Here is a 10,615-nt window from a genome sequence, read left to right on the forward strand (position 1 = left end):
GGGAAAATCCGGACGTATGGTAACCCTACGGGTGGGGGTGTGGGGTCTGGGAGGGATTAGGGTACAGGAGGGGATTCCGACCTGGGGCAGGGGGTTGGGGTGCCGGGTGTGAGGTCTGGGAGGGAATTTGGGTGTGGGAGGGGGTTCCAACCTGGGGCAGGGTTTCTGGGTGCGAGCTCCAGCCAGGCGGCACTTACCTCAGCCAGCTCCTGATCAATGGCACACGGGTGCTAATGCAGGCTCCTGACCCCTGGTCTCCCTCTGCTGGCAGGCTCTGAGCAAGGCCTGCGCCGAGAACATGGATGACGAGCTCTCGATCCTGCTGACAGCACCCCCCAGCACAGACAAACTCCAGCACATCTTGGAGGTGAGCAGAATGGGGAGGGGCAGCAGGGGTTTTACCTTAGCCCTGGGGACTCCTAGAAAGAAGAGACTGGAAAATCCATGTTTCTATTGGATCCTTCCGAGTATGCATTCGTGATATAAACTCACTGGGTGACCTTGGGGTAACTCACTTCCCCCTTACGGCATCAGTCTTCTCCACTATCAAATCTACACTGGGGAAGAAGGACAGAAGCCCCGACAATCACCTTCACCTCTGGGTGTCTGGTCCTGGGAGCCGAAACCAACTGGACTATCTGCCCCATCTCCTAAACTGCCCTGTCTTTCCCTCCTAGGGCCTGGTCCTTAGTGCTCAACCTGGCCCCTTCCCAGCTTGTCCCTGACCTTTAAAGGACTCTCCAAGCCCCTCCCATGCCTGCTTCCCTTGGGGTCTCTCTCCTGGCTGAGCACAGGCTGCCCTTCTATCTCTCAGCAGGCCTGGGTCCTAATCACAGGCTGCGTCTTGTCACGTGACCCCCACACTTATTCCCTTCACCCTAGGGAGCTGCATCACCTGGGCCAGGTGCAGTTGAGCTCCAACCCCTTTCCTGGCCATCTCACCCTGGGACAGGTTGAAACTGGAAACCTGTGGGTAACAGTAACTGGTTGCTCGCAAAGGTGCTGAAGACACAATGGAAGAGGAAATCCTTTGGCCTGGATTGAAATTATTCCGACTGAAAGTGAATGAGAGAAAATAGGTCCAGAGTTCTCTTCCTAGCAGCAGAAAATGTAGCGATTGATAGAGGTTCAGGTCAGAAAGGACCATTATGTGCATCTAGTCGCCCCTCCTGTATAACTCAGGGCCTAGAATGTGACCAAGTGGTTCCTTCAGCCAACCATAGCATGGGACTGAGCCAGAGCATGTCTTTTGGAACGACATCCACATGCAGGAGAGCCAGCTGGCTACCAGAAAATCTCTCTTCTGCAGTGACGTGGGGTTAAGGGACACGGGGGAAAAGACATGGAGGCTGTGACTAAACTTAGAGCAGCAAGGCCAGGAAAACCAGGGTTAGGTCCCAGGCCTGGCTATCAGATCTACTGTTTTCTATTCCTGGCTTTGGGACCATGAGCGAGTCTCTGCACCGCTGGGTGCCTCGGTTTCCCCAGCTATCAAATGGAGCTAATCAAGGTTTTGTTTGTTCTCCCCATTTTACAGGGTGGGAAACCGAGACACAGTTGGGACCTGTCTACACTACAGGTCTGTCGTGCGTTTGTAATCTGCTGACCCCCACATGTTGTTCAGAGCCTATGGACAACACAGCTCCTAAAGGTACGTTTGTTCTGTGCTTATCCCCTATGTACCAGCAGGGCTGGACAGCATTTCTCACTGTGATGTGGGGAGCAGGTCCTGGGTACTAAGGGTCTGAAGAAGCTCTCAAGGACTAATTTTTTAAAATAATTGTTATCAATGAATTGGGAGAAAACATACAATCACTGCGGATAAGATTGGGGGGGTGACAAAATACAGGCAGAGTGGTAATTCCTGATGGGGAGAGGGCAGTGATACAGAGCGATCTGGCTCATTCGGCCAGCTGGACCCATTCAAAGAAAACAAGTTTGAGCAGAGCCCAATGCAAGGTCCTATGCGTGGCAACAAGGCACGCCGGCCACACCTCCAGAATGGGGACGTGTATCCAGGAAAGCAGTGACTCTGAAAAGGATTTAGGGGCCAGAGTGGAGAAGCCACTCAACATGAGCTCCCAGTGTGATGCTGTGGTGAACAGGGCTAAAGCCATCATTAGACGAAGGAGCAGAGCCGTGAGTAGGATAGGGAGGTGACACAGCAGCAGTGAGACTGCTATTGGAATACTGCCTCCAGTGTTGGTGTCCTCCTTTGAAAAAGATGGTCCTAGAAATTGGAGCTGGGGCAGCAAAGAGCCACCAAATGTTCTGAGGGCTGGAGAAAAATGCCTTCTAGTGAGCTATTGAAAGAGCTCAACCTGTTTAGCTTATCAAAAGAAGATTGAAGGGGACTTCATTGAAGTGTTGATGTGCCTTAATGGAGAGAAAATACTGGGGATTAAAGGGCTCTCTAGTCTAGCAGAGAAAGGCAGAACAAGACCCAATGGCTGGAAGGTGAAAAGAGACAAATTCCTATGACAAATAAGGCACAAATATTCAACAGCGAGGATGATTGAACACAGGAAGAAGCTACCAAGGAAAGTGGTGGATTCTCCATCTCTTGATGTCATTAATAAAGACTAGATGCCTTTCCGGAATGTGTTTGCCCCAAAAGTAGCTATTGTGATAGACAGGAGGCCTGTGATATGCAGGGGGTCAGATTAGATGCTCTAACTGTCTCTTCTGGCCATAAAGTCTACTCATTTCTGAGAAACCGAGTGTAGCATTGGGAGCAGCTTGTGATGTTTTACTGTCTAGCCGGCTTGCTTCCTAGAATGAACACTCATTGAGCGGGGTGATCCCCAGAGAGTAGCTCAAACCTCCAAAGTGTCTGCCCTGTGGCAGGACATTAACACTGCAGGGGAGGGGTGGGTGTGGCAGTGACATCACAAAGGCCTTTTGCAGGACCTCGGCCTATTGGCCAAAGGTGCAGGGGAGGTGGTGACCTCACAGAGGGATGCTGACATCAGCCAGGCAGGACAGGGGCGCAGGGCCAAGGAAACCTCAGAGACCCCTGTGGCTTTGCTTCAGCAAGTCTCCTCTCGAGATCTCTCTTTGAGGTCTGAGAGAGTATTTGGGTTCGTGTATGTGAGCACCAGGAGGAACCTCTTTTGAGTTTTCTCCTTTCTTTTTCCTGATTTCATTAGAAATCTGACGTCCCTGTTTAGAAGGTAAGAGCCTCTGAGAGGTTTGGAACCTGTTCAGTCTGCTGCATCTGGCTCCAGCTGAATTTTAGGCATGGAAAACACTAGCTTAAGGTGGCCAAATTTTATTCCCCACCTGGGATTTTGTCCCTTAGAATCTCTGGGGACATTAAGGTTTGTCCTTTTTCTTTTACCTTTTCCTCTATCCCTCCCTCCTTTCTTTTCATCTCTTACTTCTTTTGTCCTTTCCCTGTTCCCCTCCCACCACCAGGAGGGGTGTGTGTGTGTCATGGGGGTTGCTCTACAACTCCCATTGTGGGAGGTCCACCGAAAAATGTGGGGCTGAAATAGTGCTCAGACAGTGATCCCCAGCGGTGACCTGGGCCATCCTTTGGGCTCTCTGGTGAGAACCCTCATCCTCCCGCCCCTCGGTCTCTACCCTGATTGGCTGAGCAGGGGGTTATTGACAGGGAGGAGACTCAGGTCCCTGTTGTTTTCTTTTAAGACCAAGTAAATAGTCATAACCAGTCATATGTTCGACAAATTTTGCTGCGTCTCTGCAGTTCATTATTTTCTCTAACATTCCAGTTCTCCTAAAATACTTGCTGAATAATTACTATGAACTCTTGCTGGTCTGGAACTCACTTGAGAGCACTTTATTCAGGTCATTCAATGTCTGAAATTCAAGATCCGATGGTTAGTTTGAAAATCAGGGCTCTTGGGTCCTATTCCCAACTCTGCCACGGACTGGCTGTGTGACCTAAGACAAGTCAATTCTCCTTTCTCAGCCTCAGCTTCTCCCTCTTTCAAGTAGGGATAACAATCCGCCCTATTTACCTCCCGGCAGGTGGAGAATGAGGATCTATTGGAGAGTGTCACTAGGAGCAGTGCATAAGATGAGGTGTCCTATCCTGTTTACTCAGATCAGATTAGGACATAATAGAATGGCTGAAATAGTCTATTTTATTTGTATTTTATTATGTTGCAATTGTTAAAAGCAGCACCTACTTAGCTCAGACTGAAACATCTTATCTAATTTTTGAGATCTAAGTATCTCCTCTTTGTGTAGCTCAAACCTCCAAAGTGTCTGCCCTGTGGCAGGACATTAACACTGCAGGGGAGGAGTGGGTGTGGCAGTGACATCACAAAGGCCTTTTGCAGGACCTCAGCCTATTGGTCAAAGGTGCTGGGGAGGTGGTGATCTCACAGAGAGATGCTGACATCAGCCAGGCAGGACAGGGGCGCAGGGCCAGGGAAACCTCAGAGTCCCCTGTAGCTTTGCTTCAGCAAGTCTCCTTCTCGAGGTCTCTCTTTGAGGACTGAGAGAGTATTTAGGTTCATGTACATGAGCGCCAGGAGGAACCTCTTTTGAGTTTTCTCTTTTCTTTTTCCTGATTTTACTAGAAAACAGACGTCCCTGTTTAGAAGGTAAGAGCCTCCGAGAGGTTTGGAACCTGTTCAGTCTGATGCATCTGGCGCCAGCTGAATTCTAGGCATGGAAAACACTAGCTTAAGGTGGTCGAATTTTATTCCTCACCTGGGATTTTGTCCCTTAGAATCACTGGGGACATTAGGGTTTGTTCTTTTTGTTTTACCTTTTCCTCCATCCCTTCCTCCTTTCTCTTCATCTCTTAAGTCTTCTGTCCTTTCCTCTGTTCCCCTCCCACCACCAGGAGGACTCTGTGTGTGTGTCGTGGGGGGTGCTCTGCAGTGGGAACAGGGACAATTCTCCAACTTTGGGCAGTCGAGAGCCTGGGTGAGATAAGGGGCGTTAAAGCCCTTTGTGAAGGAGAAAGGGGAGTTTCACGGTGTTGAGCACCAAGGAATTCTAAACTTTGCTAAAACATCTAGTCTGCAGAAACCAGAAATGGTTGGGGCCACATTGTAACCATTGTCTTTTTTAAGCCCATTGAGGGATGTGAGTCCCACCCTTTTAGGTATCTGGGGTGCTGGGAGAAGAGAAGAGGTGCCTGTCTCCATTTTATGGCCTCAACAAACTAAGTGCTGTGCCCCAGTTCTCGTCAGAGATCCCTGAAAAAGAACGTCTTCCCATCCATTAACATACCTGGAAAGATACTGGAACCCCTTATTAAACAATCAGTTTGTCAGCACCTACAGGACAATTTGGTTCTTAGGACTAGTGAGCATGGACTTGTCAAGAACAAATCATTCCAAACCAATCCTAGCTCCTTCTTTGGCAGGGTTACGGGCCTAGTGAAGTAAACAGTAGATGTGATCCATCTTGGTGTTAATAAGGACATTCTCACAAACAAACTAGGGAGATGTGGTCTAGATGCAATTAGTATAATATGTGTGCACAGATGGTTGCAAGCCCGTACTCCAACAGCCCAGAACCAAACACTCCTTCTCCTGGGCAGTGCGCTCCGACCTCTAATGGTCAGATGCTGCTTAGCACTGTCAGAGCAGCTTTTGCTGGGGGATTCTCCCAGCACTTTCCAATAGTGGGAAAGTATGAAATCCCCATTTGACTGCTGGGGACAGAGCCTAGAGCGGGGAGCAACTTACCCAAAGTCCCACAGGTCAATAGGAAACTCAGGCGCAGGGCTGGGAGTCACTGCCCCTCCCACTCCCAGGTCACCGCCCAAGGGTGGCTCCTCTGGCAGAGGTGCGGGGAAGGGTCACTCTCTCCTGGCTGGGCTGTTCTTTTCACTCCAGTAACATTGCAACGGCTTTGGGGAGAGGCTCACTCCCAGGATCAGATACAGGAGGGGCAGCAGGGTCCAGGGAACAGGGGCTATTCCTGCCCTGCCACTGTCTGTCTGAGAAACCTTGGCCTTGTCATTCCCTGGCTCGGTGCCTCAGTTTCCATTCTCGCCAGCCTGTGCCTATTTCCCTGCAGTTTCACCTGCGTGTTGGTGCCAGTCCCATCCCCGCACTGCACAGTCTAATACCGGCTCCTCTCTCTTGCCAGCACTATGACACCTGCCGTGGAGCCAGAGCTGGAGACCCACCTCCTCCGAGCTGCCCTGCACGCCGTCTTCACCCTGGGCATGGAGAAGGACACCACCCAAGTGCAGGTAGATCATGCTAAAGTCATGGATTGAAGAGCCAGCTGTCATCCTGCCATGAGTCCTTGCTAATTGCCTGCAGTGGGATGTGAATGAGAGAGGCCAGGATATGTGTTTGGGGGTCTCACCAGTGTTTCCCAGAGACCCCACTTCCCATCCTGTGGCAGGTGTAGCCCCACTTTCCCTAACTCTGACCCATGGCTCTCCCTTGCTTTCAGGATCTGCCTAGGGTCTTGCCAGACCTCCTGGATGCCATGCTGGGGAACCTGCTGGCAGAGTCCCCAGACACCGACAGGCTCCAGTACATCTTGGAGGTGAGCCCGATGAGAGAGGTGGGGACAATTTTACCTTCACTCTTAGATCCATTTTCCAGTCTGTCCTCCTAGCCGGGCCCCAAGTGGGCATCCTTGGTCAGGGCAGTCAGTGCAATGCCTCCTTTCCCCACAGCACATTAACTACTAGATCGTGTCCACGGTGCCGCGAGAGAGAGCCAGGGCCGTTAAGAGCAGCACTGCCCTGCTCAGATTCACCATCACCCTCCCTGAGTTTGACGTAAGTGACCTCTGACCCCAGCTTCCTGACTCCAGGCGTAGGTGATCTGGCTCCGACGGGCTGTAGGATCTGCTGCTGCAGGGGCTGTGGGTTAGGAGTGTTCCTCTTGGGGAGGCAGAGTCAGAGCAGAGAGTGAGCCTGGCTTGAGTCAAGTTCTTCTTGTCCTAGTTAAGTGGTGACTCTGGGCTTTTAAGGGGACTGTGCTCCAGGTTCATGCCTCCCTGTCATCCTGGAGCAGCTGGGGAAGCAAGTCCTCATGGAGGGCCCTGCAGAGGGGCTGAGGGGAAGGAGAGTCCTGGCCCGGGGGGGACTGGGAGCTGACAGGAAAATGCTGATGGAGTCCCCTCTCCCTCTCCCGTCCATTAGAACTCAGCGGAATTCCCCAGGATGGGTCACCACATGGCACAGCTAGCTCTGTCCGTCAGTGACCCAGCCAAGGACATCAGCCGGCAGGCCAGGGAGGGGGTTTACCGGCTCTACCAGCTGCTGCTGCACCAGAGGAGTAAGGAACCCAGCTGGGAAATGGCACCCGCTAGAAGAGTGAGACTGGGACCCCAGCCAATTTCTCTCAGATTGACCCCGGCTGGAGGATGAGTCTCTCTATCTCTTTCTGTGTTCCACACCACGCCCTGCAATTCTGTTGGGCCGGGCACGCAGCGAGGACTCTGCCCACTGTGCAGCCACCAATGGGATTGGAAGGACACAAGCCCTGCAACCAGAAGGACAAATGTGTGTGTGTGTGTCTCTCTCCCTGTCACCTACTCCCTCCTGGGGGAAACCCAGCAGCTGATGGGGGACAAGGTGAGCAGCTGCATTAGACTCAGGAGATTGGGGCGCGGCCCAGGCCTCATTCCCATCCTGTGGCCATTCGCTGGCCTGGCACAAGAAGCCTGGTGGGGAATGAAAGGGAGAGCAGGTGCTCCTGGGAAGGGAGATGAATTCACCTCCATGAGCAGGAGCGAGCCAGCTTGTCCCCGGAGCAGCTCCAGCCAGCTCTTTAGCCAGGCTAATTAATGACAAGCTTTGCCTCATCCCAGACTTATGTTCTTAGGACAGGGTGCTAACCCTCTTGGGAAGGGCAGGAGAGTCCCCCAAGTGCCCTCTGCGAGACTCTCCTGTCCCACAGGGCCGCACCCAATTCCTAGTGGTCTGGTGTCTGTGTCACCCGAGCCACCACCCAGAGTTGCTCCCATCACTGGCAGCCTGGGAGGCCAAGGACTGACGGGTGATGGCGTCTGACCAGGCAGGGCTGAGGCACATGGGCAGGGGACGCTTGCCCTGCTGCTGGCAAGGCTGGACCCGTTCTGGAGAGAACAGGAGGATTCAGTCAGCAGTAGGGTTACCATGTCTAATAAATAAAAAAAGAGGACCCTCCACGGGCCCTGGCCCCGCCCATTTTCCCACCCCTAGCCCCGCCCCAACTCCGCTCCTTCCCCGCCCTAACTCCGCCCCCTCCTCCCTCCCACTCCCAGCCATGGGGAGAGGGCTGCCACAGCGCTACCGGCTTCACGGTTTGCCGTGCAGCCCCCAGACCCTGCGCCCCCGGCCGGCACTTCCCCAGCGCAGCTGGAGCACGGGAGGGGAAGCGCCCACCCGGTAGCGCTGGCTCGTGCAGCTCGGCTCTTAAAGTCTGAGAGGGGAGGAGCGGAGCAGCTCAGCTGGAGCCCGGGAAGGGAAGTGCCTGGCCGGCGGCTCGGGGTCTGGAGGAAGGGGGGGTGCTGCCCGAAGCAAGTAGCGCTGGCTCGGGCAGCTCGGCTCTTAAAGTCTGAGAGGGGAGGAGCGGAGCAGAGCAACCGCGGGAGAGGAAGTACCCAGCCAGCATTTTCCCGGACATGTTTGGCTTTTCGGCAATTCCCCCCGGACGGGGGTTTGATTGCCGAAAAGCAGGACATGTCCGGGAAAAAACGGACGTATGGTAACCCTAGTCAGCAGGGGCTGCCGATCCGTCCCATTCACCAGGGCTGCCATCCTGCGGCTTCAGCATTACTGGCTGGGGTGACTTGGGGAAAGGTCTCAACCTCCCCACATCCCACTTCACTGCTGCCAGAATCCCTCCTGCCCCCCCCCGCTACAGTCCCCTCCCTACCCAACCTGCATGGGGCTGGAGGAGAGGGGTCTGAGAACTTGAGCTGTGGATTGGAGGTGGAACAGCTGTCAGGGGCACTGAGGGGGAAGTGGCAGGAGCTCCCCGTACAAGGAAGGGGGTTGCCACTGGAGGTCACTAGGAAGGACAACAAGACTCCATCCTGGGGGTCAGGAGGGGAAATCCATCCCTCAGAGGTGGGCAGAGGCTGGGTGGAAATGCTGCTGGTTCCAGGGGCCGTTAATCCCCCCTGATTCCTCGGAGGCGTCTGAGTCTCAGACAGGTTCTCATTCCCTTGCAGCAGGAGGACGTCACGGCCAATGTGATGCGCCAGCTCCGTATCATGCGGCACTTGCGCCAGGTGCCCGAGGAGCTGCAGGGCCTGTGCCTCCCAGGACACCAGCAACTCCCGCTCTCTGCTGCAGGTACTGCTCTGGCTCTCTGTAAATGGGGAGCTAGTGGAAGGGGAAATGGAGCCCCCTGGCACTCACAGAAACCCTCTCCCCTCTCTGTGGAGCAGGGTCCTTTCCTCTGCCCCCAAATTCCTTCATCTGGGACAGGAGCTCTTTCCCTCACACCCATTCCCCTCCCCTCTTTCCTTGATCTACCCCCATCCCATTCCCCCTGCGCCCAGGCAGAGCTCTGCCTGCCCCATATGGTGCAGAAAGGCCTGTGATATGTAGGGGATCAGATTAGGTGCTCTAACTGTCTCTTCTGCCCATAAATTCTACTCATTTCTGAGAAACCGAGTGTAGCATTGGGAGCAGCCTCTGCTGTTTTACTGTCTAGCCGGCTTGCTTCCTAGAATGAACACTCATTGAGTGGGGTGATCCACAGAGAGTAGCTCAAACCTCCAAAGGGTCTGGCCTGTGGCAGGACATTAGCACTGCAGGGGATGGGTGGGTGTGACAGTGACATCACAAAGGCCTTTTGCAGGACCTCCGCCTATTGGTCAAAGGTGGTGACCTCACAGAGAGATGCTGACATCAGCCAGGCAGGACAGGGGCTCAGGACCAGGGAAACCTCTGAGTCCCCTGTAGCTTTCCTTCAGCAAGTCTCCTTCTCGAGGTCTCTCTTTGAGGACTGAGAGAGTATTAGGGGTCACGTACGTGAGCGCCAGGAGGAACCTCTTTTGAGTTTTCTCCTTTCTTTTTCCTGATTTTACTAGAAAACTGACGTCCCTGTTTAGAAGGTAAGAGCCTCCGAGAGGTTTGGAACTTGTTCAGTCTGATCCATCTGTTCCACAAGTCCTTCAGTCCAATCCACTTCCCTAACTAATTTCCTTAATTTTTTAAAGTTAGCCCTTTTGAAAAAAAAAACCCTAGTCACAGATCTATTTTTGTTTACCCTTCCATTTAGTTTAAACTGAATTAGCTCACGATCGCTCAAATGAAGGCTGTCCCCTACAACCATTTCTTCTAAGAGATCCTCACTACTCACCAAAACCAAATCTAAAATGGCATCCCCTCTTGTTGGTTCAGCAACTACTTGGTGAAGGAATCCATCAGCTATCACATCTAGGAAAATCTGAGCCCTATTATATTACTAGCACTTGTCCTCCAGTCTATATCTGGGAAGTTAAAATCTCCCATGATCACACAATTCCCATTAGTATTTACTTCATTAAAAACATTGAAGAGGTCTCGATCCCTATCCAAATCAGACTCCAGTTCTAACAGACAGCAACCCCCCCCCCCCCCCCGAAAGGCAGAGATAGAGCCCAGGAATCGAGATGGTGGGGAAATTTCATTGAAACCGTTTCTGACCGAAAATCCTATTCAAACTAAACCAGTTTGTTTCTTGAA

At 52.8% G+C, this 10,615-nt stretch overlaps 1 long non-coding RNA gene across 1 annotated transcript; it reads left to right on the forward strand.

Annotated features, from left to right (window-relative positions):
* The first annotated feature begins 270 nt into the window (after positions 1-270).
* LOC135973392 (uncharacterized) lies at positions 271-8,538 on the forward strand. Its single transcript, XR_010590214.1, has 3 exons — positions 271-367; positions 1,538-1,651; positions 6,079-8,538. It is a non-coding gene; the product is annotated as an uncharacterized LOC135973392 (long non-coding RNA).
* Positions 8,539-10,615: the final 2,077 nt, after the last annotated feature.

Source organism: Chrysemys picta, chromosome 9, assembly GCF_011386835.1.
Source record: "Chrysemys picta bellii isolate R12L10 chromosome 9, ASM1138683v2, whole genome shotgun sequence".
Lineage (NCBI taxonomy): Eukaryota > Metazoa > Chordata > Testudines > Emydidae > Chrysemys > Chrysemys picta.